The 27,426-nt window shown below is 38.5% G+C and overlaps 1 long non-coding RNA gene across 1 annotated transcript in view; it reads right to left on the bottom strand.

Moving 5' to 3' along the window:
• Positions 1–3,074: 3,074 nt before the first annotated feature.
• The window catches only part of LOC143886156 (uncharacterized), a 59,843-nt gene continuing 35,491 nt past the window's right edge, over positions 3,075–27,426 (bottom strand). The window contains exons 2-3 of the long non-coding RNA XR_013253691.1: positions 5,370–5,450; positions 3,075–3,425 (exon numbers count right to left, since the gene is read on the bottom strand). This is a non-coding gene — a long non-coding RNA (uncharacterized LOC143886156). The remainder of the gene's footprint in view (positions 3,426–5,369; positions 5,451–27,426) is intronic.

The following is a 27,426-nucleotide window of genomic DNA, read 5'->3' as shown; positions in this document are numbered from 1 at the left end:
TCTTTGCAAGAGGGCTTGTGGGGCTTGTTGTGGAAAGTGCAACTGTGTACCTCCAAGCACTTCAGGGAACCTAGAACAATGCTCCTGCTACGCCAAACTCACTACCCGAGGAAACAGACCCAAATGCCCTTAGATAAACTCTTTCAAATTTACACGGGCTTTCAAATTTCTTTTGTATTGATGAAAAGGTAGATTGGAAAATGGTCTAATATTGGGTGTACCAATAAATTTCGTTGATGTGATAGTGTGACGCGTTTAATGTAAGAAAACTTGAATTGTGATTTTGTATGTGACGTAGGACACTAGGATTAATTTCTTTATTTCTTTCCCATTATGATTAGTAATTTTCTTTGGGTAGAAATTTTCTTTAGTTGGTAATATTATTATTCTAATATATATTTACTTTCTTATTGTAATAAGATTCTAGATCTTTCTTTTACTTATTTGGGATAAATTTGCTTTTATATAAGATGTTGTAATATGTGAGCTTCAATCAATAATGAAATAATATCAAAGACGTTTTGTCTCTCTATCTCTCTTCTTTCCTAATGGGTTCTAGGATTTTCTTCTTCTTCATAGTGGATTTTAGGACAATTTCGGATCGTATATTTCGGCTGCGATTTTTGTTCGGATCGTACGCTTCGGCTACGATTTCCGTTTGATCCCCTACGTTAGATGATATCAGAGCGAGGTCTCTCCTTGGATCGGACCATCTTGCATCAATGGCAAACACCACAAATAAGGAGGATTGGATTTATGATGCAGATTTCCTGCACAAGCAAGTTTTCCTAATCTTTACCCGGTTCTGATCTTCAATCTCATCTTCCATTTCTACCACTTTCTTCCACACAAAAAAAAGAAAAAAAAGAAAAACCCATCGATTCTAACCCATGCTCTTACCCTTGATTTCTCAGACCATTAACCATCCAATCAAAACCTCCATATCAGCAATCCCAACCCAGTTTCACCTTTAGAAGAAAAAAATCACTTTCACTACCCATCCTCTTTCAACCACCCCCTTTCACTCTTGTTTTAGCAACCCAAAACAGCCCCTCATCTCCCTCATTTAACCCTCAAAACAACACCCTGTTTTGCAGCCATTATACATTCGAACAGCCCCCCTGAAAACATCTCTCTTCCTTATTACTTCCACCCGATCCAGCCCAGCTATCCCATATGTAGATTTTTCACAAACCTGCATATTACCCAAGAATATTAGCTTTCTAGGAGTCTACCTCAACTTGGACTGCCAAAACCTCTCTTCGCATGACACCTGGAACAGCCCATGTTGCCTAAAACATAGGATTAATTAGAAATCATTGAAAGACCTCCTTTTCCCTCGATTTTAGGCCGCCCACCTCACTTCCTATTTTATAGTTGCAAAACTTTAGCCGTCCCTTACTTCAAAAAAAACAAAGTCATGAAAAAAAAATACCGCAAGCCCACCATATTCTTTTTTCCTCTTTTGTAGCCCATTTTCCTTACTTCTAGCGACTCCTATTTTACCCGGACATCACCACCCTCCATATTGTTAACCTCAGACCTTGTTACAAGATCCTTTGCAAAAACCTACCTCAATATTGAAAATGACACCACTAGATTAAATTTCCTATGGTCTTCTCTTTTTCTTTGGCTCTACAAGTAAACATTTTCCTTCCATTTTCCTTTAGTTTACTTCACATTAACCACCCATGAATCTATCTTTGATTATGCCCTTCTTTGGTTATGGAGATTGCAAGGCCGCGTGTTTGAAATGGATCGATGCCATCGAAAATTGTCAAGAAAAATATGGTCTCACTCAAGAAGAGGTGATTAAATGTGCCAAAGTGACTATAGACCTCCATGCCAAATTGCTATTGAAAAAGATGGAACGTGAGCACAATAGACTGGGACAACCATCCTTCAGCTATTGGTATGAAATTCGTGATCCTTTTATCAAAGAATTTGCACAAATTACTTATCAAGAGTCTCTGAAGATCCAAGCTAGAATCAGACGAGAAAAAAATCTGCTTGTCTTACTATTCAAAAAAACTGGCTATGTACAAGGCCAAATGAGAATTTAACAGGTGTGTCAGTTCTACAATTAAGATTCACAGTTGATGGTGACAAAAAATCGTTTGAGTTGATTATTTATGCATAAAATATGCCGCCAACATCATTCTGAAAGCCTGGAGAGCCCGAATCACTCGACGGAGAATCATGAGGAAATCCTTAGTTACAGACCATGAGTTGAACATGACAGACAGAGATTTACCCCATCTCTATGACAACGCCGTTCATACCAAGCAAAGTGAAGGATATGTTCTACCTACACTACCCAAGATCAAAGAGTTTATTAAGGTTGAGGCCTTGATTTCTAGTCGAATAAAGTCCAATCTTATGTCCACACATACCGGATTACCATGCAGATGGAAGTACCTGATTCGATGGAAAGGATTTCAATTCGAAATCGAAGCAAGCCGATCATCCGCACATATGTGTTTTGCAACGAGTCTAAATTTCTGCTTGTTCTCTCCATTTTTGTCTAAACTCGAGGGCGAGTTTCTTTCAAGTGGGAGGGACTGACACAGGACACTAGGATTAATTTTTTTATTTCTTTCCCAATAGGATTAGTAACTTTCTTTGGGTAGGAATTTTCTTTAGTTGGCAATATTATTATTCTAATTATAGTTGCTTTCTTATTGTAATAGGATTCTAGATCTTTCTTTTACTTATTTGGAATATATTTGCTTTTATATAAGAGGTTGTAATATGTGAGCTTCAATCAATAATAAAATAATATCAACGACGTTTTGTCTCTCTATCTCTCTTCTTTCCTAGTGGATTTTAGAATTTTCTTCTTCTTCATATTGGATTCTAGGACAATTTCGGATTGTATGCTTCGGCTGCGATTTTTGTTCGGATCGTACACTTCGGCTACGATTCCTGTTTGATACGCTGCGTTAGTATGGAACACAAAATATGTTGTTGATTTTTTATGTGATGGCTAATGAAGTAAGATAGATTGCTCAAGAGTCACCCTATTTTGATAGATCCACCCTTCACTTTGTTATCATGACTCAAAACTAGTGAAATAAGTTTCAAACAGAGTGAGTATTTTTATATATCTGCTCTCAGCAAGTAATATAATACAAATAATAGAAGTGATATATTCACCCCATTTTCTTCCCCGGACCACCCCTTTAGTGTATTTATCACTACGCTTTTTACACTAGAATAGGGTGGTCCAGGGAGTTTTCAAAGATATAAAAAGTCAAGTATGAAAACCATTTGAGAACCTATTAAAAGTGCATTCTACATAAAATTGAACATCCTCCAAATGGTGATTTCTTCACTGTGAGTGCAAGCTCTTGATCATCATGTGTGCGGATCTACAAGCCATGTGTTGAGATGAGTTGTGTAATGTCGATTATGGCATGAAATTCCTGTATATAACACAACACTTCAAAGCAACGCACAAGTCCATAAATGCTCCCTACAAATAGCATTTCATAATTCACATACATGGTAGACAATATTATATTTATTGGCAGCCTGCAATAGGGTTGCACACGGATCGGTCTGGTTCGGTTTATGGAGGTTTTTTGAATCGAACCGATCCCATTGGTTTGGAGAAAATCCAAACCGTAACCGAACCGATGGGGGTATAACCGAACCAAATTGAACCGATTTTGACCGGTTCGGTTGGGTTCGGTTCACGGTTTATCCGGTTTATATCTAGGGTTGATACCTTAGGGTGATACAATGACATAATTACCCCTAGACTATCCAAAATGGCGAAAAATCCCTCTAATAAGAAGACGAAAGAAAGGAGGTGCAATTTTGAGTTAAGGGGGGGCGGCCAAAAAGGGCAAGTAAAGGGGAGGCCAAAATGGGGTGTCTACAATTTCCCATCAGTTAGGTTCGGTTCATTTTCGGATTAAAACTCAAAAACTGTCAACCAAACCGAACCAAACAGAAAGGCCCAATTCGGTTAGGTTTATCAGTTTTGCCAGTTTTTTGTTCAGCCTTAGCCTGCAATACTACTTATCAAGACCGAGGTTGTTAATTTGACAAATAACATGGAATATTCTTGGTCAAAAAATAAAATGCAGCGTGATAGTAAATAAATTAGTGGGCACACACGGTATAGGAGGAAAAGTCCTAAGATTTCGAAAATACAGTGTAGGTTTGATGACTGTAAAGTAAAATTCTTAATATTTCGTACTATAGTGTAGATACGTCATTTTGTCTTGCCTATAAGGTCATCAATACAAATGATGATCTATTGTGTTTCTTTAAATATATCGAATCATCTCTTAAATGGAGTAAAGTTTGAAACAATAACTTTTAAAAAATATATAGGGATTTTTGCTGATTGGTCCATACATAGCAAAATAATTGCTTAATAATCCCTAATAAAAGCATATTATCCAAATAGTCCTACTTTTAGAGAATAATTGCTAAAAGGTCCCTAAAACTAACATACATTAATTTTCTCCATTAAAATTTTAAAATGCCAAATTTACACCCCCCCACCCAACCCCGTTAATCCATTTTAGCCAATGTTGATTTCCTTTCCAATATTTTCGGGAATAAATATGAAATAGGTGAAAATAGGATCTCTTCCAATATTTTTGACAAAAATCTTGTAAAATCCTACGAAGTTGTTAACGTTTTAGCCAATTTTTTTTAATAAAAAGGATCTCTTCCAATATTTTTGACTTTATCCCTCTAAATTAATCAGAATAATTCAACCCTTAAATCATTAATGAAAACAAATTCCTAAAAAATAATTTTCCATCAGAAATATTTTTCTTGCAATCCAACCAAGATAGGAATTATCTGGAAAAGTTTGAAAGTAAAAGATATTCTTAAAATTTCTTACTTTATTTACATGTGAAGAAAAGATAACTCCAGCCCACCTTCTTTAATTTTTTTTTTGAGAGTGGTTTTCAATTTTTTATGAAATTCATCTAAATTAACCTAAATCATATCATTTACTTTGCAATGAAAAACGTTAACAACTTGTCGAATGATTTTTTGTTGAAGGATTTTTGTCGAAAATATTGGAAGAAATACTATTTTTGCCTATTTCCTAATTTATTGCCGAAAATATTGGAAGGAAATCAAAATAGGCTAAAACTGATTAAAGTAGTTGGGGTAAAATTGGCATTTTAAAATTTTAAACGGAGAAAATTGACGTATGTTAGTTTTAGGGATCTTTTAGCAATTATTTTGTAAAAGTAGGACTTCTTGGATAATATGCTTTTCTTAGGGACTTTTAAGCAATTATTTTGCCATGTAGGGACTAATAAGTTTTATACCATTTCAAAATACTTTTCAAACCTTTCAAATGGAAAGAGAGACTCGTAGGAATGGAATACTACCTAAATGTCCCTCAAATTTCATAAAATCTTTTGACAGCAATCAATAGCCAAGTCCATCAATGGATGAGTTTACTTCTTGATCTGCCAATTCAGTTAAGCAATTAGTTAGTCTATCAAGCTCCTCTTTCTTATTATTAGTAAGATAGGGAAAGCAGAATGGAATACTCAAAGATGCTTCATAGCCTTACCTTATTATTATAGAGTTTTTTTTGTTGTAATGATATATCAACACCCAGGGGTTTAAGATTGCTCTCATAAGAGACAAAACGCTCTATTGGAAACTTGGTACAGCATGAACGACGAATCAAGAGAGACGGACAGTAAGGCCTTCGATCAGTCTTAGCTGATAGAATAGATCGATATGTTGGGCAAATATTTTGAAAAGAAGCTTATAAATACTGTAATTTGTAAGTTTAAGTGTTTAGTTTAAAACCCAAAATGTTAGAATTCTCTAGCAAAATTTCTACGTGACCCTCACTTTATTTTCATGATTTACTTTCTACTCCCTAGCATCCTCCTCTCTTGGTAGTTCAAGTTTTATATGGATGGACCTTAAATTTATAATGATATCCCTCTAAGTAATCCATACATATATCATTTCCCTATAAATCCTAGAGTCGGAAAAAATTTCCTATGAAGAAGAAAAACTCTTTCACGAGAAAGGTTTTTCTTGCAATCCAAACAGGGCCTTAATATCTTCCGCCGTCCCAAAGGCTTTTAAATTTGAAAAGGCTAAAAAGATATTTAAATTTATGCTCCTTAAAACACACTTACTTGATCCTTTTTCTTCATTTAAATCTTCATATTTTAGAACGCCGTGATTACATGATCCTAAGCCCTTTCTAGATAGTTGTTCTCTTTCATTTTTGTTGTTTCTTCTTTATGTGAGAAAAGATTCTCAGCCAATCTGTATCTTTCATCATGATAGTTTATGGTTTTTCACAACGAAAAATGGGAACCTCTTTTGTTTTTTCATGATGATAATAGTATAAATTTAAAAAAGGTTGTGATAAATCCACATCATGGTATAACAGACATCCATTAGAGAAATAATACATGAATACAGCCACAAAATCGTCCGTGTATGTATGATTGATAAATGTATGGGTGAACCCAGATGGAACAGAAATAAGATGGTGGGTGGCGGGCAAAACTTTAAAAGGAAAACATAAGAGCTACAGATTAAAAGAACATAATGAGTGAGAAGCATAAGGGTGTTCCATAACAAAACTGAGGAAGTCTGGCGTAGCCGGAAGCGCGAAGAACGAGTCGAGATTGATTAATATCAACACCGATCGGAATAAACCTTCGAATCCACGAACGGCGCTCGTCGAATCCATGAGGAGCTATTCTTCGAATCTACGAAGAACAAGATTTCTTCTAAGAAGAAAGCCAAAATACTTTATTTCAGAAAAATAATTGTCAATTGTGCAAACAACCCTTGCACTTGAGTATTTATAAAAGCATTATTTCATACTCTAAATAAAACTCCTCTCTAAGCCCTTGATCTAATCTAATGGTTGTAATTAAACCCTAAAATTCTACTTTCTCAACCTTCCTAAATTCCTACATAATAAATAAGAAACATGTTGCAACTTTCCCAAACTCCTATATAGTAACTACACTAGGATTCCTATTAGAATAAGAAATGTATGCTTGTAAAGAAATATGGCCTTTTTAAAATAAGAAAGGCGTTCTTTTAAAGAAATATGGCTGAATCAATGGACTTGGAAACTTTCCAAGTTGTGATGCCTTCCAGCCCACGCCAAAGTCCAAACAAATGTTTAATTGAAGAAGAAAGGGAAGACAACCATGACAACTTATACCATAGTAAGACAATGAGAAGACCTAGTTGTCGGGGAGAATGGGCGTGGTAAATGGGTTGTTAATAGGAATTTTCGTAGGGGCTGTGTAACTCATAACTCGGGCTTGGTTGGATCCGGTTGAGGCCAACGGTAACACAACCCGAGATATAGCTTTCCCTCAAACCTAACTTAACCCAACCCGAGGTGTGGGTTGAGGATGGTCAACCCTAACTCAACTTGCCTGTCAATCTAAAATCTCACAACCCTAACCCAACCCATATAATCTGAAAACGGATTGCGTTGAGTCAGGTTAGGTTTAGGTTCACCTAGGGCTAAACAAAAAAATACAATAATCCAAAGAAAATCAAGATAAAACTAGAGGGCGGAAGTCGGGTTCGGGTCGGTTTGCCAAGGCCTCAACCATAACCCAACCCGAAATTAAATCGGGTTGGCTTCTACCAAGTACCAATCCAATCCAAAGAAATGCCATCCCAACCCGAGCCAAAATTGGGTTGAATCAATCGGGTTCAGGTTGAGCCCGACCCAATTTGCACCCCTAGATTTGGGTGAAACTGAGAGAGAGAGAGAGAGAGAGAGAGAGAGTAAAAAAAAAAACACATTTCATTTTGAATCTGATGTCCAGGCCACCTCTATCCTTCGGAGTGGCGGTGATGCTCTTGGGGGATATCTCTCTTCTCTTCAACCCTGGTTCCCGGCATATAATACGGGTGCTAGAACCATTCAGTTGAGATTCTATGATATCCTGCGTGATCTTCAGCTACAGTAGAGATCCTTGGTCTGAATTTGGGTCAAGTCCTCGAGACCCAGCTTTTTGGCAATCATATCCATTGTATGGTCTTTGCTTCAACCTTGGTCATTTCCCCCTTCTAGAAATGGATCCCTCCATCCATCAATTTAAGGGTAGATTTTACCATTTATTCGGTAGGAGTTAAGATGGTTTCCGAGGATAGTATTAATACCTTGGCATTGTTGGTGGTGGAGGAATCTAGCAGTAAAGACAGTTTGGCTATTTTGGGCTTCGTTCAGCTGTATCCCGATAAAGGCCTACTGGCGGTGGTCCCTTCATCAGAAAAGGTGGCAGTGGACAACTCTGACTACGGTAGGGAGCCGTTGGTGGACCCCACTTTGAATTTTGAATTGCTCAACTACCCGCATGCCCCCACAGACATCCCACCTGTCTGTCAAAAAGTAGGGAGGCAATGGTGAGGGGATCTGAGTGTCAACCTGATGGAAGGATCACGCCAGTCATTAATTTCCGCCCCACGTGGCATGAAAGGAAAGGCTGGTAGAAAAGATATTGCGGACTCTTTTTTGTTAAGGAAGGCTAAGGAGCAAAACTCTTTAAAAATAAAAAATAGGTTTCTTAGGAAAAGCAAGAGCTACGGTGAGAAGCGTATACGTATGGGGAAAGGAAAATCAAGTAGAGGACTCGGGAAGGATGCTTGCCTCTTTGCCACCCGAGGTGGCCTCTCTGTATTGAACAGAAAGATTAAGTGTATGTACCGAAATAAGGAATTCAGGAAGAAAAAACTTAATCCCGAACCTCTGCAGCTCCTACGAACTTCTGATAATTCGCCTCACCCAAATATGGCAGGTAGGGAACGGACTCGGGGTGTAATCAACGGGACCAATGGTGACTTTATCTTGAAAGATGGGGATCTAGATCTTCTGAAAAACCTCAGCTATAACAAAAAATTGGCGAGAAAGGAATCGCCTACCCCTTGTGAGTTATCTCTATGTCCTCTCAAAAAACAATGGATGAAAGAAAGGGAAGAATCTAGTCGTAGCTCGGGCACGTCTCCTAACCTGTCCAAGATGAATAGTGAGGAAGAGCTTCATACGCCGCTCCTTAATCTTCCAATATTAGAAAAGGAAAGGCGCACTCGAAGGTGGTTGTGGGAAGAGGAGAAACAATTGGTGATTTTAAGTTTGGAAAACATGCGCGAGAGCCGGGTTGCTAATGCTGGTGTTGTACAAGGCAATTTAGATGTGGAAGATGGTCAGCGAATTGGGAAGCCTAATGAGTCTAGTGGGATCTCTAAAGGAAAGGGTGTACTAATACCGCATGACTCGAAGGATTCTGGACATCGAGAGTCAGAGGGATTTAATGATTTCTTAGCAATAGGAGATGTATTTGGTATCTCATACCAAGAGGACCTAGAAAAGACTAAAGAAATGTTTCTAGACATGGAAGCCAGAGCTGTGAGGGAGAAGAAAGAAAGAGCCAAGGAGGTTGGAATGGGGTCTGGACTATGACTTTAAGGGATCCTAGCTCAAATGGTTAGTTATTTGAATCGCATTAGTGAGTCTTTGTTTACTAATTTCCTTAGTACCTGGGTAACCTGAGTTCATTAGTTGGAGAGCATTGTAATTGTCTATTAGTGGAGTCTTCCTAGATATGGTTATGTTTGCCGTTTTCAATTTCTAATATAGGCAAGAAAGGAAATGGGAGGTTCAAAGGGGAAGTTGGGTGTTTTGTTACCTAACTTGTGGAACCTAGAAAGTTGGACTCAGTTCTCTTGGTTGGTGTCAAAGGGATACTTTAGAATGGTGGATTGGAGAGATGGCAGGAGTAAGTAATTGTCCCATGTAACATCAGATTCCAGGTGTGCCGAGGAAAGTATTAAATTCTCAATAGCTTGAGAGACCATGGTCTTTCGCTTGATGAGGCAATGTTGCCTGGTTGTTCTTTTTCGCTGTTGTTAGCTAAGGAATGTGGTGGAGGAAGATGATGGATGTAGGTCGAAATGATCGTAATGCAGGGCAGTTGGCTCGGCACGGTCGGGGAAACCTTGTTTTTATCGAAGTGTAAGAATTGCATACGACACAATTCAGAAAGAAAGGGCCCAGTTTTTTTTCAGTCTTCTGTCTCAGAGTATGCCCTGGCCAGTTTTATTTGATACTATGTAATGCCAGGTGGGACTCCTGGTCCCCATTGTAATTATTATAGTATCAATGAAAATATGTCCACTTTCCAAAAAAAAAGAAAATTGGTTTTGGTTTTGGTTTTAAATTACAGAAATGTATAGAAACATATGCAAATGATAGAATTTTAAGATGAAACTGCAAGAAATGCTATATCAAGTACAAATACACACTTAGAAAACATCACATAAGCAAGAGACCAATAATAGTTAACAACATCGATCACCTTGTGACATGCGTTGTCACGGATGTCTGATAATTTAGTATATACCACATTTCACATGTGATTCATTTAAATATTTAAATATTACACACACCAAATTTAACATGCAATTCATATAAGGGAATTGCTAGCATCCACATTTCACGGCTGGTCTGTCACTGTAAGCCCAATGGTTCCCACCTTGGCAATTCCCATATTCTTTTGATGATTCCAATACACAAGTGATTTTATATCACTGATGTATTTGAATGTCTAAGTTGTAGATCATAATTGTGCTAAGACAAGATTGCTTGGATTGAGGCCAAGAAGCTCTCATTGGATCACATTCGGAAGGCCAAAGACATAGGAGATCCAAGACGGATGAAGACTTGAAGCATCACAATTGAAGATCGAAGTCGTTTAGAATGTAAAGATCCAATCCTAGTTTAGGTGTTTGGAGGCACATAATTAAGTTAATCTCACACACCCTAAATGTTTAAGAGATTGTCCTTGTGGTGTTCCAACACTTTGGAACCCTCATAACAATCCCAACTTGGTGTAGAGTTGGAAGCCCAAAACAAGAATTGGAAATCTGCTGCATATAGGCTTCTCGGAACTCCGAGAGAATTCTCGGAGCTCCGAGCTCGGAACTCCGAGAAATCCTCGGAGCTCCGAGATTTGGTCCAGTAGCTATTTTCCAACTTCTGTTTATATTCTCGGAACTCCGAGACCACTATTTCAGGAAGAAAAATATAGCCGTTGGGACTTTGCCATAATTACGACTATGCCCCTCAAACGGTCATATTTGGTTTTTCTATATATATGGGTATTCTAAACTTTCCAATAATCAATCCTAACACTCTAAAAACCTATTGGAATATCCTAAGAGTGAATCAAGCTTGTTTATGCCTCTCATCCTCTAGAATTAGGATTTGGATCATAGGCTCAAATTTGTACATCTTCTACAAAGTTTGTAAACCCTTGTGAGGGATTTTTTGTTCTTTCTTTCTTTATCAAGAACATTGTATTCGGGCGAGTGTTCGGAGAAGCGGAGCCCACTCTCAGTGGTGAGGATTGCCACCAAGGTTAAAGGCGATTGGAATTGTAATCGGCACCGATCTTCGCCGAAGTTAAGAAGATCAAATAGTGAAGCCATCAACGAGTTTGGTTGGTGGAGTGGAGTAGGCCTCGCGTTTTGAGGATCGAACCACTTTAAATCTCAGGTGCACTCTCTCTTGTCTCTTACTTTACATTTGCATTGCACTTAGGATTTAACTTGTGTGCTTAATTTTTCATCTTTAATCTCTTAATCTTCAAAATTGGGTTAGAAGTTTTCATAGTTTTAAAACTTGTTAGTAACCTAATTTTACCTCCTCATTTGTTGCCATTAGAGTAAGTACTCGGGCCTACCCTTGGAATTTCACTCGGTATCAAAGCCTTGGCTCTTAAACGATTTCTTTTCTTAAAATCTTTGGTAAATTTTTTAAAAAAATTTCTCAAGGGAAAGATCATAAGATCTTTGGCAACTTTCTAATTGTGAAATGACAAATATAAATGGAACCGGACTTCCGGAAGGCCATTCCACAACTAGACCTCCTTTCTTTGATGGGTCCAACTATGGACATTGGAAGACAAGGATGCGCATCTATCTTCTTTCGATAGATGTGGAGCTTTGGCATATTGTGGAAAATGGATACACTTTGCCTCCTAAACCATTTGAAGAATGGAATGTTGTAGAGAAAAGGCATGCAAATTTAAATTACAAAACTATAAACTCTTTGTTTTGCGCCTTATCTACGGAGGAGTTTAATAGAGTAGCTCTTTTTGATTCCGCCAAGGTTATTTGGGATACTCTTGCCGTTACCCATGAGGGAACATCACAAGTCAAGGATTCCAAAATAAACTTGTTAAAGAGCAAATATGAAATGTTTAGAATGGGTCAAAATGAAAGTATTTCCAAAATGTATACCCGATTTTTCAAAATTTCAAATGAATTAGCTAATCTTGGTAAATCTTATCCTACTAATGAGCTTGTGAGTAAGTTGCTTAGGTCACTTCCTCCATATTGGGATCCAAAGGTCACCGCTATACAAGAATCAAAGGATCTCAATACGCTAACTATGGAGGAGCTTGTAGGATCTCTTATTACTCATGAGATGCTCCTCACAAGCCGTCAAGAAGAGAAGAAGCCGAAAGAGAAAAAAAAAGAAAGTCGACCTCTAGCTCTAAAGGCCTCCAAGATGGACTCATCATCCTCAAATGAAGCGGATAGTGATAAGGAAGAAGCTTTAAGAAAATTTAAAAGCTTATAGAGAAAGAAACACAAAAAGGATAAAAAGAAGAAGAAAGAAGAAAGTGAAGTAGAAGGAGGAATAAGGTGTTACAATTGCAAGAAGACGGGACACAAAAGACCGGAGTGTCCACTTCTCAAGTCATCTTCCTCAAAGTACAAGGAAAAGAAGAAGGATTGGAAGAAGAACAAGGGTCTCGTCGCCGCTTGGGATGCTTCAAGCACGTCGGGCAAAAGTTCAAGCGAAGGGGAAGATAAAAAAGATGATATTTGCTTCATGGCACTCACCCATGAAGATGAGGTAAATTCTAACCCCTCTTGTAATTCATCAAGTAGTGATAGTGGAAACATATCTTATGATGAATTGTGCATAACCTTGCATTCTCAAATTTCAAAAAATAAAGTTAAAAAAAAATCTATTCCAAAATTAGAAAATGAACTTAATGTTTTGAGAAATGAATCTTCTTCTTCCAAATCTCAAGCTAAAGTACAAATTAAAAATTCTAAACTTGAGATTGAAACCCTTAAGGGTTGTTTGGATGAGAAAACTTGCCAAATTGCTAAACTCCAAAATGTGGCAAGCTCTTCCAAATCTTATGAAGATGACACTAATGATTTTATAAATCAAATAACCCATCTTCATAATGAAAATGAAAAATTAAGATTATGTCTCCATGGATTCTTAAATGGTGATAAAATTATTGACATAATCTTGAAGAAGGCTAGTCATAGACCTAATCATGTATCTTATGATAGGACTAGTCTATCTAACCCTCATGTTAGATGCCATTATTGTGGAATCAATGGTCACTATCAATTCCAATGTGCATCTAAGATTATGGATTGTGGTGGAACCAAGAAATCTTGGGTTCCCAAAGCCCCCATATGATTCTCTTCATATGTGTTTTTAGATTAGGGGCTTGCACTTAAAATTGAATATCTTTTTATGATTATTTAAATATCCCCTCTTGTGTTGAATAAAAACTCTAAAAATGAGGAGTTCTATGTTTGTCTTTTTCCTTGAAAAAGGGGGAGTTTAAATTAAAAATTTTATCCCTTTGATTTTTTTATACCCCATCTTTTTGAATGATGCCAAAGGGGGAGAGAAATCTAGTGTAAGGAAATATATGTGTGCTTTTATTGGAAAATCTCTTGTGCTTGTCATCATAAAAAAGGGGGAGATTGTAAGCCCAATGGTTCCCACCTTGGCAATTCCCATCTTCTTTTGATGATTCCAATACACAAGTGATTTTATATCACTGATGTATTTGAATGTCTAAGTTGTAGATCATAATTGTGCTAAGACAAGATTGCTTGGATTGAGGCCAAGAAGCTCTCATTGGATCACATTCGGAAGGCCAAAGACATAGGAGATTCAAGACGCATGAAGACTTGAACCATCGCAATTGAAGATCGAAGTCGTTTTAGAATGTAAAGATCCGATCCTAGTTTAGGTGTTTGGAGGCACATAATTAAGTTAATCTCACACACCCTAAATGTTTAAGAGATTGTCCTTGTGGTGTTCCAACACTTTGGAACCCTCATAACAATCCCAACTTGGTGTAGAGTTGGAAGCCCAAAACAAGAATTGAAAATCTGCTGCATATAGGCTTCTCGGAGCTCCGAGCTCGGAACTTCGAGAAATCCTCGGAGCTCCGAGATTTGGTCCAGTAGCTTTTTTCCAACTTCTGTTTATATTCCCGGAACTCCGAGAGAAATTCTCAGAACTCCGAGAGAAATTCTCGGAACTCCGAGGAATTTCTCAGAACTCCGAGAATTCTCTCGGAACTCCGAGACCACTATTTCGGGAAGAAAAATATAGCCGTTGGGACTTTGCCAGAATTACCACTATGCCCCTCAAACGGTCATATTTGATTTTTCTATATATATGGGTATTCTAAACTTCCCAATAATCAATCATAACACTCTAAAAATCTATTGGAATATCCTAAGAGTGAATCAAGCTTGTTTATGCCTCTCATCCTCTAGAATTAGGATTTGGATCATAGGCTCAAATTTGTACATCTTCTACAAAGTTTGTAAACCCTTGTGAGGGATTTTTTGTTCTTTCTTTCTTTATCAAGAACAATTTATTCGGGCGAGTGTTCGGAGAAGCGAAGCCCACTCTCCGTGGTGAGGAGTGCCACCAAGGTTAAAGGCGATTGGAATTGTTATCGGCACCGATCTTCGCCGAAGTTAAGAAGATCAAATAGTGAAGCCATCAACGAGTTTGGTTGGTGGAGTGGAGTAGGCCTTGCGTTTTGAGGACCAAACCACTTTAAATCTCGGGTGCACTCTCTCTTGTCTCTTACTTTACATTTGCATTGCACTTAGGATTTAACTTGTGTGCTTAATTTTTCATCTTTAATCTCTTAATCTTCAAAATTGGGTTAGAAGTTTTCAAAGTTTTAAAACTTGTTAGTAACCTAATTTTACCTCCTCGTTTGTTGCCATTAGAGTAAGTACTCGGGCCTACCCTTGGAATTTCAGTCACACTTCAGACCAGCCACCTCGTGAATGGAGACAAAAGCTGTTGTTCATTCACGAGGTGGATGGTCTGACATATGACAGACCAACCACAAAATGCCTTTTGTGATGGACCCTAGCAAACCCCTTCATATAAATATTATTATATAACACTGATATAGTATACCGCTAGTATACTTACAGTTTTGATTTTGGTACGGGGTTCAGTTTCTGTATGCATTTTAGTGCGGAATGGAAACAGAAATATTCCAGTCATTTCGTTTTGGTTATGGTCGGAATGTGAAACCATGATTACAACTAGTTTTAGATGATGGTGGTATTTGGGATAGCAGATATCCTTCATCACTATGAAGGGTAGAACCTAGAATAAATGTATACATAGAAAGCACTTGCTTATATCAATGCTTTGGATGTGTTTCCCCTGATACTTTTTGTTAATTTGATGAAAATTAGTTGCATATGATTTTTGATGCACTCTCTTTGATTAATTTGTCATTCATTCGCGTGTTAAAAAATGTCTGATTTCATACTGTCTGTTTTCCTCCTCTTTTTGTTTCTCTTATACATTGCAGATTATTGACTGAAAAAGCACTCGTCACTGAGGGAACTGAGTTAGCCAAGGTGATGCATGGGTGTAAATTATCGATTCTAGTGAGTGCAACACATTGTTGCTGGTCTCGCCTAGCTCTTCTGGTAGGGCAGCTCGGCTTGTAGCTATTATTCCTGCTGCTGGGATTCCTGCAGTTAAGGCAGCTCGTAGAGTCAATTAAGTCATGATCCTATTTATGTTTATTATGGTATTTATTGGACTCCTCTTTTAGTATTACTCTGTTGGATATGTGAGGTTTCTTTCAGTTGCGGGTTTCTTCACTCGAGTGACATTATTAGGTTATTGGTTTCTACTTTGACTGGATTATTATGTATTTGCTTTTGCTTCACTTTTTTTTTGAATGACAGCTTTATTAGGAAAAAAAACACTGCCTTATCCTCTTACCTGATAATGCATTTCCCCTGGATGATTTAATATCCAATTTATAGGTATTGGATATGGTTGATTTTCCATTAGGAATGACTGAATCCATTGTCTGAGTTTAAGGATTAGCTTGTGCGCAACGGCTTTTCAGCCAGCCGTTGCTTGCAGGTCCATGAAAGAGAGCATTTCCATCGCGAAGGATTCAATCCAGCTACAGGTTCCCCTACGGCTACCTTGTTACGACTTCACCCCAGTCGAAGACCCCACCGTCGTATGCGCCAATAAGACTACCAAAAGCCTTTGTGGCACTAGTGGTACTGTAGACACCCCATTTTGACCAAGCCCTAAAAACAAAAACAAAAAAACAAACAAAAAAAGCAAAAAATTGGAAAATCCCTGGGCAGCTGGGCCCGGATAAGTCATCGAGTGCAAATGTATATATATATATATATATATATATATATATATATAAATAAAATATAAAAAAATTAGCAACTCAAGGCTTTGGGGTTAAATCTTGGATAGTTCGAGACCGTAAGTGGGCCCCATGAAGTTTCGTCGAGATTCGACAGAATTTACCTGGGTAATGGGGTTTATTTCGAAAAATAGTGCAGAAAAGGGTCGAATTAGTCAAGTCGGGGGTGCTCTGGGCAGAGAAAAGCCATTGAAAATAATCCAAAAGGGGGGCTGTCCAGATAAGAATGGGTTGGCAAATATGTTGCTTTTTCTATAAAATGGGTAAAAGAGTAACCCCCCCTCTCAAAAGGGGCATTCTTGGAAGCTTGTATTGCTTTCTTTACAAGCAATGAACATGGGCTGTTGGATAAAAAAGGTGAGATATAGGGCTTAGATTAGCTAGAACATTCTAGGGTTTTAGGGTTTCTAAGATAGAGTTAGGGCTAGGGATAATTGATCAATGGCTGAAAATAACCCAACAAAAAAAAAAGGAAAAATGGAATGGAGCAAATGAAGGGTGGAGATTAAATTGAAGAGGGAGACCTAGCTATTTAACTCCAAGAGAGCTCGTGAGACAACAGGGGGGGATGGAGGTTTCATTTTTCGTTGAAAAAAAAAAGAAGAAAAAAACAGAGAGAGAGGAAAAAGAGCCGCCGGCCATCCATTTTCTCCGTGTTAGCCCAAGGGTTCAACAAGTACTCCTATTGAATTGTTTTGATGATTAACAAACTAAATTTGTTTTAAAGGTTTTATACACTAATGATTTCCATTGGCAAAGTTATAATGTTCACAGTGTACCATCCTCAAGAGTGCATGACAAGGTTGAACTCGAGGTTGAACTCAAGCACAAGAATGGCAAATCAACTCAAGCATCAATGGAGTTGAGTGAAGACATGTCAAAGCCTCTACAAGGTGCCAACAAGATTGAAGACCAAGTAAATTTAGAATGTAAACGGTCCTCAATGTTTAGTCTAGGTCTATGGCACAAAGGAGAGTTAAAATCAACCTAGATAGAATTTAATGGGTTTGTGAATGTTCATAGTGGTGTCTCAACATTGTTGGACCCTCATGACACTCCATTTATCTTGAAAAATCAAAGTTCCAAAAGCCCAAACAAAATCAGCAAAATATAAGGAAAATCTGCTGGCCGTAGGCTTCTCGGAACTCCGAGAATATTCTCGGAGCTCCGAGCTCGGAACTCCGAGAAAATTCTCGGAACTCCGAGAATTGTTCCAGGTTCAAAAAATTAGCCGCTCGGAGCTCCGAGCCCGGAGTCCGAGACGACCGTTGGGGTGCGAATATTTTGTCTTTTTTTGTCCCCTCTATTTATATGAACTTAGGGACTCTTGGGTTTTCCACCTAAGGACATTACAAAGATTTCAAGAGCACAAAAAGTCATTTGTTCTCCTTCTCTTGAAGATCTTCACTCTCCATCTCTCTCTTGTGCCATTTACCTTAGATTATTCTTGAGAGACCTTAGGACCTTCACTTGTTCAATCTTGTTCTTGTGAGAGTGAGTGAGCTTTACCTTAAATTAGCCTATCTAGAGGCAAGCAAGCTTTTTCATTTCATCTTCTTTGTATTTGGCACAAAGGGCGCCGTAGAAGACCCTTGGAGCGTAGAGCTCGATTTGTACAAGGCGGAAGGAACGCCGTATTTAAGTTCCTTGGAGAAGATAGTGGAATCCTCAAGGAGAGTAACTTGAGAAGAGTGGAGTAGGTCTTGAGATAAGACCGAACCACTATAAAAATCTTGGTGTCAAAGCTTCTTTGCCTCTTCACCTCTTCTTGTGTGGTAAGTTTTCACTATTGCTTTGAATACTATTTTTGATTTCCTATTCAATCTAAAACTAGTGCAATCTAAGTTTTCAAAATTCTTAAAATTTGAAAAGAAACCCAATTCACCCCCTCTTGGGTTGCTAAGTGGAATTTCACTCCGGCAACCACCCACCGCCACCATCATCATCTTCACACCCATTCCTCCATCTCCACCACCCTCGACCACTCCTTCTCCGGACGCTCCTCCACCTTGTCTTTTTCTTCCCCATTTTGCCACCCAATAAACCCATATTTTTTATCTTCTCTGCCCAAACCCACCTAAACCAAAACCCATGTCACCGATCTCCACCACCTCCACCGTCCCTGCCATTTCCACCTCCATTCTACCACCAAACCTCCTCCCATTCACCATTGCCATCCTTTTCCCCAACCTTAAACCCTTCTCTGCAATTTCTGACCTCCGGCCGGAATCCGGCAAGCCTCTCCCACATCCACCATACCCCATTAAACCCCTTTCATTCGCCCAACCTCCACCTCCATTTCCCCCATTTTCGCCCAGCCGCCACCTCAGCCATCATCCCTGCAAACCCATTCCATCAACCACTCCCTCTGCAAGTCACCACCATTCGCCCAAACGCCACCACCATCCGACCGTCTCCGGCCACCATTTCTCGGGTCTGAGTAACCCAATCAAACCCTCTCATTTCCCATTTTCATCACCTCTATCCCCACAACCCATTACTCACAAATCTAACCTCATCCCCTTTTTTGGAGCAGCCATCCCACCTCCATTAATCCCACCTTCATTTCTATCACTAAACCCTACTTTCAAACACACTCAGTCCTAGATCCGAGTGGATCCCACTACTCAGTGGAGGTGTTCTATCGAGAAGGGTTTCTTGGGCTGAAAACGGCAGTGTTGCAATGGCAAGGAGGGGGAGAGGCCTTTAAGGTTTGAGAATCAAAAAGAAGAGAAGGTCTGTTGATGGAGATGTAGAAGGAAAAGGGTTTTGAGATTAATGTAGGGTTAGAGGGAGCTTTAGTGTAAGGTTCTAGGCTAGAATTTGAGAAGCAAAAAATGGGACCTAAATCTACTTTTTGAAGAATAGAAGGGGACTTCACTTTTAAGCTACTAATGGTCGAAGAAGGCGACCGAGGAGGAACTCTTGTTCAGCCGAGGAATTACCCAAATCAGTTTGGCTTGGGGTTAAGCATCGACTAAGGTAATCTTCTTTCTTCTTTCTTAAGTGGTTGTTTAGAATGTGGGTTATATGATGATAGTCTGAGTTTGGTGGTCTAATTTTCTTAAATTTAGTAAACAGGTGGTATGGTATCTCCCATTAGATCAAAGGGTTTCTTTACCCTATTTTGTGAACACCATTTGTCGTTTTAAAGTTTGGATGTTTGAGCTCAAGGCCGAATTCATTTTGGGTACAGTTCATGATCCCTTGAGATTTATTTATTTATTTTGGAAGTGTAAGCAATGCTGAGTCTTAATAGCTTATGGTTGAGTGCTTCAAACAAAAATGTGTTACATGTCTTGTCAACTCATGCATTTCAAGGGGGACATTTTGATGTCCAGTAGAGAATTATTTGAGTTCCATGGATTAATGCCATTAGTCTGTTCTCTTACAACATGATTTCAAATTTTTTTATTTGCTAGTTAAATCCCTTAGGCATTAACTCTTTTTCAAATTAAAAAAAAAAAAGAGGCTGCAAATAGGGGGTTTTGCCATGTTTCAATAATTGCATCATCATGTCTTTTATCTTAGGTCACTATAATCTCCATAAAGTCGACGGAGATTGAAGGATAGAGTGAATTGGTACAATTAGGGAAGCATGGCAGTGTTAATGCCCCGAGTCTAAAAGAGATTTTTCATTTTCTTCTTGCGAAAAATGTTATCTATCAGCACATGCATGCTTCGATGTTTGTACAAACAAATTTATCTCCTTGGCGGCTTGTAAGGATCTCTTCCGAGAATTATAATTACGTGCAAAGATGAGATGAATCGTGGGAATACCAAAATGTAGTGGTACAGATACCATTTCTTTAGTTCTTTTTATGCCCAGGTGTTAACACTATCATGTTTTGATTGTATAACTTTAGCTTATATTCCTCTAATAGGCTTGTAGGGGTTTTTGCACTAGAGTTTTCTATTTAGTTGAAATTGTCCTCGTGGGCTGAGGCTATGACGGAATGCTTCTTGAGCCAACCCCTTCCCTTCCTGCCTTACAGTTTCCGCAGGTTAAGGGATTTCTTCCTCTTTAGAGTCTGTCATAGAGAGTTTAGGGTTCCGTCCTTCCATCTTTCAGAGTCAGTCTTCAGCATAGGAGTCAGTCCTTCAGTCTTTCAGGGGTCTGTCATATCATCATAGGGGTTAGGATTCTGTCCATCCTCTCATCAAGTCGTGTGATTTTTATCCGCTCCTGCAAGGTATAAGATGCTGTCCAATCCTTGCAGAGTCGTGATTCTGTAGTGTTTCCCCCGCAAAGCATGGGATGTTGTCCAACCTTTGCGGGATATCGGGAGTCTTTCCTACCTGTGGGACATGATCCCGCGAGAGGGGCGTGGGGCGCGAGCCGCCGCGCGCTCTCCTTTGGTCTCTCGTTCCCACGCGATTGGCGTGTGCATTTTAATATTGATTTGAATTCGTCTTTCCTGTGGACTTGGGATCACTAAGGCAATCCGAATTCCACACGAAAGAGACTGACAGAGTCGCCACCTAGATGTGGGATCTAGGACCCATAATTAACCAGAAATCTAGACTCGCTACCTGGTTACGAGAATGGAAGGTATGGGGAGTTATCCACCACATGCACCATTCTTGTCCGATAATCGGTCTTCGATTCCAAAAGCTAACTCTTTTAAATTTATTTTAAATGGCTCATTCAACTCTATGTTAATGTGCGAACTAAGTGACATGCATCCTAGAATCTAATTTCAATGTGAATCCTAGATGTGTATCTTGATTTATTAATTTGTCTGGATTCATTCTAAGTGAAAATTCTCCTAGAATTCTAATTTCATGGAAAACCCTAACTGATTTGATTAAGTATTTACAAGAAAATTAATATACAAAACACCACAATTTGTTGTGGTGCCGACTCGCGGGTGGTATGCCGTCAGACATCCAAGCTGCCTACGTACCCAAGCCTCACTGGGATCAGAGTCGACGTAGTTCGGTGCACCTAAGCTAAGCTACTTATGCCTAACTCAACTAGGACACCGACTTAAACGGATTTGACTGTTTCAACAGTTTTAAAAGTAGTTATTTAATTCAAGTTGAGGATTTTATTATCTTAGGATTTCATCTAAGATGCTGCATGATTCTTATCTAAATGCAAGTTGTTCCTTAGACTAATGCAGGTTTGCCTACATCCTAGTTTACTAGGCTTGTCTTAAGGAAAGATTGGGTGACTAGTGTAACTAGACCTATGGTACGGTTGCTATTCATAGCAAGCGTCCGTGATGAGGCTGGACTCCTAACTCTAGGACTCCCTAAAACCTAGGACACGGCACGACACCAGTGTTCCTAAATTGGGCTCTAATGGTTCTTAGATTGGAAACCATAATCCAATGGTTCCGAAAGACACAAGATAAATCGATTTAAGTTCTCGAGGTTAATGAGTTTCAGATTTCGAAGATTTTCAGTTTCTAGACATTTAAGGATTACCAATGGTTCTAGGGTTCACCAATTTCAGCCTTGAATGGCATCCAAATGAGGGAATCGTGCGCTCTTTCCTTGTGCAATTTAATACTTAGGTTATAGCATCTTATTGCCTGGCAGAATCTCAGGATTTCCGTGGACAATAACCTCGGAGCCAACAACATGCTATAACTTAAATATTCAAATTGTCAAAGATCAAGTTGCAATTGGGATACGATTATGGATGCACTGGCCATTTTTCCAGGAAAATCTAAAGATCCTAAAATTTCTGTTTCAATGGATTAAGGAGTGAACATGTGACAGAATTTTAAAGTTCTTTAGGAATTTTTATATGATTTTCAATTAATTTCGAATTTTCCATGGATTTTATCAATTTTAAGCATATGAGCGGTTTTACAAGTGAAATTGTTGCAAATAAATTCGAAATGATTTGAAATTTCTACAGCAGCAAGATGAAAATGTATGTAGCTTACAGGATGAGTTTTGCATATTTTTACATTAAATTCACATTTAATCTTGATTAAACCATTAAATGTCCAGATTGCACAATTAACACATAAACTAGTAGAAATATAACTCTAAATTCTATGAAATTTCTACAGAAATACTATATGAATCAAAATAGCATGCAGTGAGATGTTCATGAATTTTAGAAATTATTTACTACCAATTTCGGATTTTACAATTTCCAGACCAGATTATAAATTAACACTACATCCCATATTAAAACAGATCCAAATAACACGAAAATTTTACAGTAACAAGTAATATGGAAGATAAGACTACTGTAAAAATTTTATGAATTTTAATGATGATCTGATGTTAGTAAAAATTCTCCTAAAATCTGATAAGTTTCAAAGAAAATATTAAATAATATACCAAATAAACTCCAAAAATCTTTATAAATTCATGGTAAAATGAATCAGTAACATATTATTTTCCCACGAAATTTCATTAATTTTAGAATCTGTTTGGTATATAATTTAATTTTTCTTCGTCAAAAGATGTTTTTTGAAGAGTTTTCCATTTTTAAAACACAATTTGCGGAAAAAATCAGAAAAATTCGGAAAAATACAGAAATATTTTGAGAACAATGCACCTACCTGTGGTGAAGATCTCCGCCCAATCCAAAAAAATATAAAAAATCCTGCCGCCGCCGATCCGCTCCGCCGTCTTTCGCTTTCTCTGGAGTGTTTAGTGGGAGTGATTGAGGGAGTGAAGAGATAATGGAAGAAGAATATTAGGGAGAGGGATGGAAGAATATATTGAGGAAAGGGATTGGAGGGAGTGATTAGAAGAGATAATGGAAGAGAAAGAGATAATGGAAGATAAATTTCTCTTTTTTTTGGTGTGGATGGGAAGGAAGATATATATAGGGAGAGAAAGAGAGAGAGAGAGATATGTTGGTGGAGAGCTCATCATGTTGTCCCTCTTAGTGGAGAATCCATCATTATTGTTCTTAGTGGAGGGCCCATCATGTTTCTTAGTGGAGAATCCATCATTATTGTTCTTAGTGGAGGGCCCATCATGTTGTCTTAGTGGAGAGCTACCATCATTGCTCTTCATAAGAGGCCTCACAAGAGGCCCCATTGAGGCCCCACAACGCGGGCCCCACAACGTGGGCCCCACAACGTGGGCCCCACAATGTGGGCCCCCGGTTGATTCAATTTTAAACAAATGTTCAATGCGGGCCCACCAAACGGGTACAAATTCTCCCTTGCTCGGATTCTCACGAATAACCCTTCTCCGCACTTTAGCGGAAAAAAATCAGAACATTGCAGAAATGACCAGAAAGATTTGAGAAAGCGTAAGGGACGAACACCGGAATAGAAAACACTGAAAAATTGACAGCGAAACCCTAATTTCTTTTTTAATCAAAGCAGAGCAAAATGGGGTGTCTACAGATGCCCCTCTTTGGTAGAGATGACGTAGTCATCGAATACCAAAGTCAAAATGACAGAACCATTTTGCGTAGCTTTAATCGACAAAAGACTCTACGGAACCTAGACGCAAGCATTTACTACCTAATGTAAAACCCAAAACGAAGTCCTAGAATTGGAATGTAGTAAAAAAATCCCGCTGCGGTGCCGCTCGACATCACATTTATATGATGTTCAAAGAGAAAAGACCATTTTTGAATGGACTCAGAATGAAATACCATATTTTTACGGCTTCCAAGGAAATGAGACATCACATTTGTATGATGCTCAAAGAGAGTAAGAGACCATAGTTGTATGGACCTGAAGAGAATGGAATACCGTATTTTTACGGAGTTCCAAAGAAATGAGGTATCATATTTGTATGATGCTCAAAGAGAATAAGAGAACGTAGTTGTATGGACTCGAAGAGAATGGAACACCGTATTTTTTACGGAGTTCCAAGGAAATGAGGTATCATATTTGTATGATGCTCAAAGAGAATAAGAGAACATTTTTGAATGGACTCAGAAGAGAATGGAATACCGTATTTTTACGGAGTTCCAAGGAAATGAGGTATCATATTTGTATGATGCTCAAAGAGAATAAGAGAACATTTTTGAATGGACTCAGAAGAGAATGGAATACCGTATTTTACGGAGTTCCAAAGAAATGAGGTATCATATTTGTATGATGCTCAAAGAGAATAAGAGAACATTTTTGAATGGACTCAGAAGAGAATGGAATACCGTATTTTTTACGGAGTTCCAAGGAAATGAGGTATCATATTTGTATGATGCTCAAAGAGAATAAGAGAACATTTTTTAATGGACTCAGAATGAAATACCGTATTTTTACGGCTTCAATCTTCGGTTGAGATTAATGAATTTGGAGGTTTTTTTATGAATTTGAATTTGACGTAGAATTGGATTTGATGAATTTGGGGAATTTGAATTTGACGTAGGATTGGAGTTGATGAATTTTGGGATTTTGAATTTTGACGTAGAATTGGACTTGATGAATTTTGGGAATTTGAATTTAACGTAGAATTGGATTTGATGAATTACGGAATTCCAAGGAAATGAGGTATCATATTTGTATGATGCTCAAAGAGAATAAGAGAACATTTTTGAATGGACTCAGAAGAAAATGGAATACCGTATTTTTACGGAGTTCCAAGGAAATGAGATATCATATTTGTATGATGTTCAAAGAAAGAAGACCACTTTCAAATGGACTCAGAGAGTATATGATAACAGAGATTATCAGGAAAGGGGGAACTGGAATCTCCAATTAACAATTTTGGAAGCAAATGATTCAATACCACCATGCAGCAAAGGTCTTTCAAGGCTTGAATATGAGATGCCACTTTATTAGCAACCTGCCCCAGTTTAAGGCCTTCTAACCTTCTTCTATTCATTGACCAGAGATCATTCTTGCAACGATTTTTCACCATTCGTGACAGTCGCACCTTTTCCAAGTTTCTCGGAATCCGTTAATGAACCTGCCTTCAGAGTGATTGCACCCTACAACAATTCTTTAAAATAGCATTTGTAAATTTTTCTAAAAATAGAACCACAGACATTGGTAATAAAAAGACAAAATAAGAAAGATTACTCAAGTGATCTCGTGATGCTTCTGACTTATCAGTATTTTCTTTTGGGTTAGGTTAGCCTCTTTTAAAGAATGTTTCTCCACTGATAAACATCTTCACTTATTTTTTAAGACAGTGATACTTCATATATCCTTCTATCAACTTTCGGATTGTTTTGAAATTAATGCCCTTAGTTTCGGGAATCATTGTTATTTTTGCCTGACCTACTGAGAGTTCAGAGGTCGATGTAATTCTTCTGGCGTGAACCCCATCTTACCACGACCAAGTATTCCTTTTTAGATTTTCAACTTGGCGGACCGTTCAACCTTAACTTTTGCCAGAATCGCCTTTTAGGTTTTCAACTCAGCAGGCTACCCCCTTAACTTTTGCCTAAGCTGCCTTTTCAGGTTTTCAACTTAGCAGAGGAATGATCCTGAATTTTGCCTAGATCGCCTTTTCAGGTTTTCAATCTAGCGGATTTTCAAGCTCCATTTTTTTTTTTTTTTTTTTTTTTTTTTTTTTTTTTTGAACACCAAAAGGACTTTACAGGTGAGGTAGAGCTTTTCAAAAAATGGCTTAAGGTTTTGCAAGAGTTTCGACCGAACCTGTGAACAGGTTGCCTACGTATCCCAGTGTAGGAATCAGGTCATGCGTAGTTCAGGGGAATGCCCCTAGTACATTGGGTTTTGAAGGAAAATTTTATGTAGGCTCGAAAGGGTTTGCAAAAGGTTATATATTTTTTGATTTTGGGTTATGAATTTGGGTTTTATTCGGCCAAAAGACGGCCTTCTGGTGTTCAAGCATAGAACCTCTTGAGTTGATCAAGATTTGTTGGTTCCGGCAATATTTCTCCATTTAAATTACGGAGCTTGACGGCTTTTCCGGGTAAGATTTGGTCCACGATGTATGGCCCTGACCAATTAGGCTTGAATTTGCCTCTTGGGTCAAGCACTGGTGCTCGATTTTCTTTTAGAACAAGATTGCCTTCTTCGAGATCTCTGATTTTAACCTTTTTATTAAAAGCCCGGGCTATTCTGCGCTGATAACCCTGCACATGGTAAAGTGCTTTTAACCTCTTTTCATCTAGCATGTTCAGCTCTTTATATCTGGCGTCTGCCCATTCATTTTCTGGCAACTTGACTTCAGTCAATACTCGGAGCGAAGGTACACGGATCTCCACAGGTAGCACTGCTTCCATACCATAAACAAGAGAGTAAGGGGTTGCCCCAGTTGAAGCTCTAATTGATGTTCTGTAAGCCCACAATGCGTACGGCAACTTATTCGACCAATCCTTATAAGTTTCTGACATCTTGCTAATGATAGTCTTGACATTTTTGTTTGCAGCTTCCACCGCTCCATTTGTCTGCGGCCGATAAGGTGAAGATTTATGATGCTTAATCTTGAACTCTTCGCAAAGAGTGATAACTTCTTTCTTGAAATGAGATCCGTTATCTGAGATAAGTTCATGGGGAATTCCATATCTGCATATGATGTTGGTTCGTATGAATTTAGCAACTGATGCGGATGTAAGCTTTGCATAAGAAGCGGCCTCAACCCACTTAGTGAAGTAGTCAATTGCAACGAGTATGTACTCGTGACCACTAGATGACTTAGGGGAAATCTTGCCAATTATGTCAATTCCCCATACCGAAAACGGCCAAGGAGAAGTAAGAGAATGCAATTCGGTAGGTGGTACATGAATGAGATTCGCATGTATCTGACATTTATAGCATTTCTTCACAAATGTGTGACAATCTGCTTCCAATGTTGGCCAATAGTACCCCAGACGTAGGATCTTCTTTGACAACATCCTCCCATTCATATGAGGTCCACACACCCCTTCATGAACATCTGCGAGAATTTCTTCTGCCTGATCTTCAGTGACACATAAGAGTTGGATTCCGTCGAAGGACCGTCGATACAGCTCTCCTCCACAAATGAC

The sequence above is a fragment of the Tasmannia lanceolata genome, unplaced genomic scaffold (assembly GCF_043159265.1).
Source record: "Tasmannia lanceolata isolate RefF3 unplaced genomic scaffold, GAP_Taslan_0.1 ptg000011l, whole genome shotgun sequence".
In the NCBI taxonomy this organism is placed as follows: Eukaryota; Viridiplantae; Streptophyta; class Magnoliopsida; order Canellales; family Winteraceae; genus Tasmannia; species Tasmannia lanceolata.
This window is presented reverse-complemented; position numbering and strand designations above follow the sequence as displayed.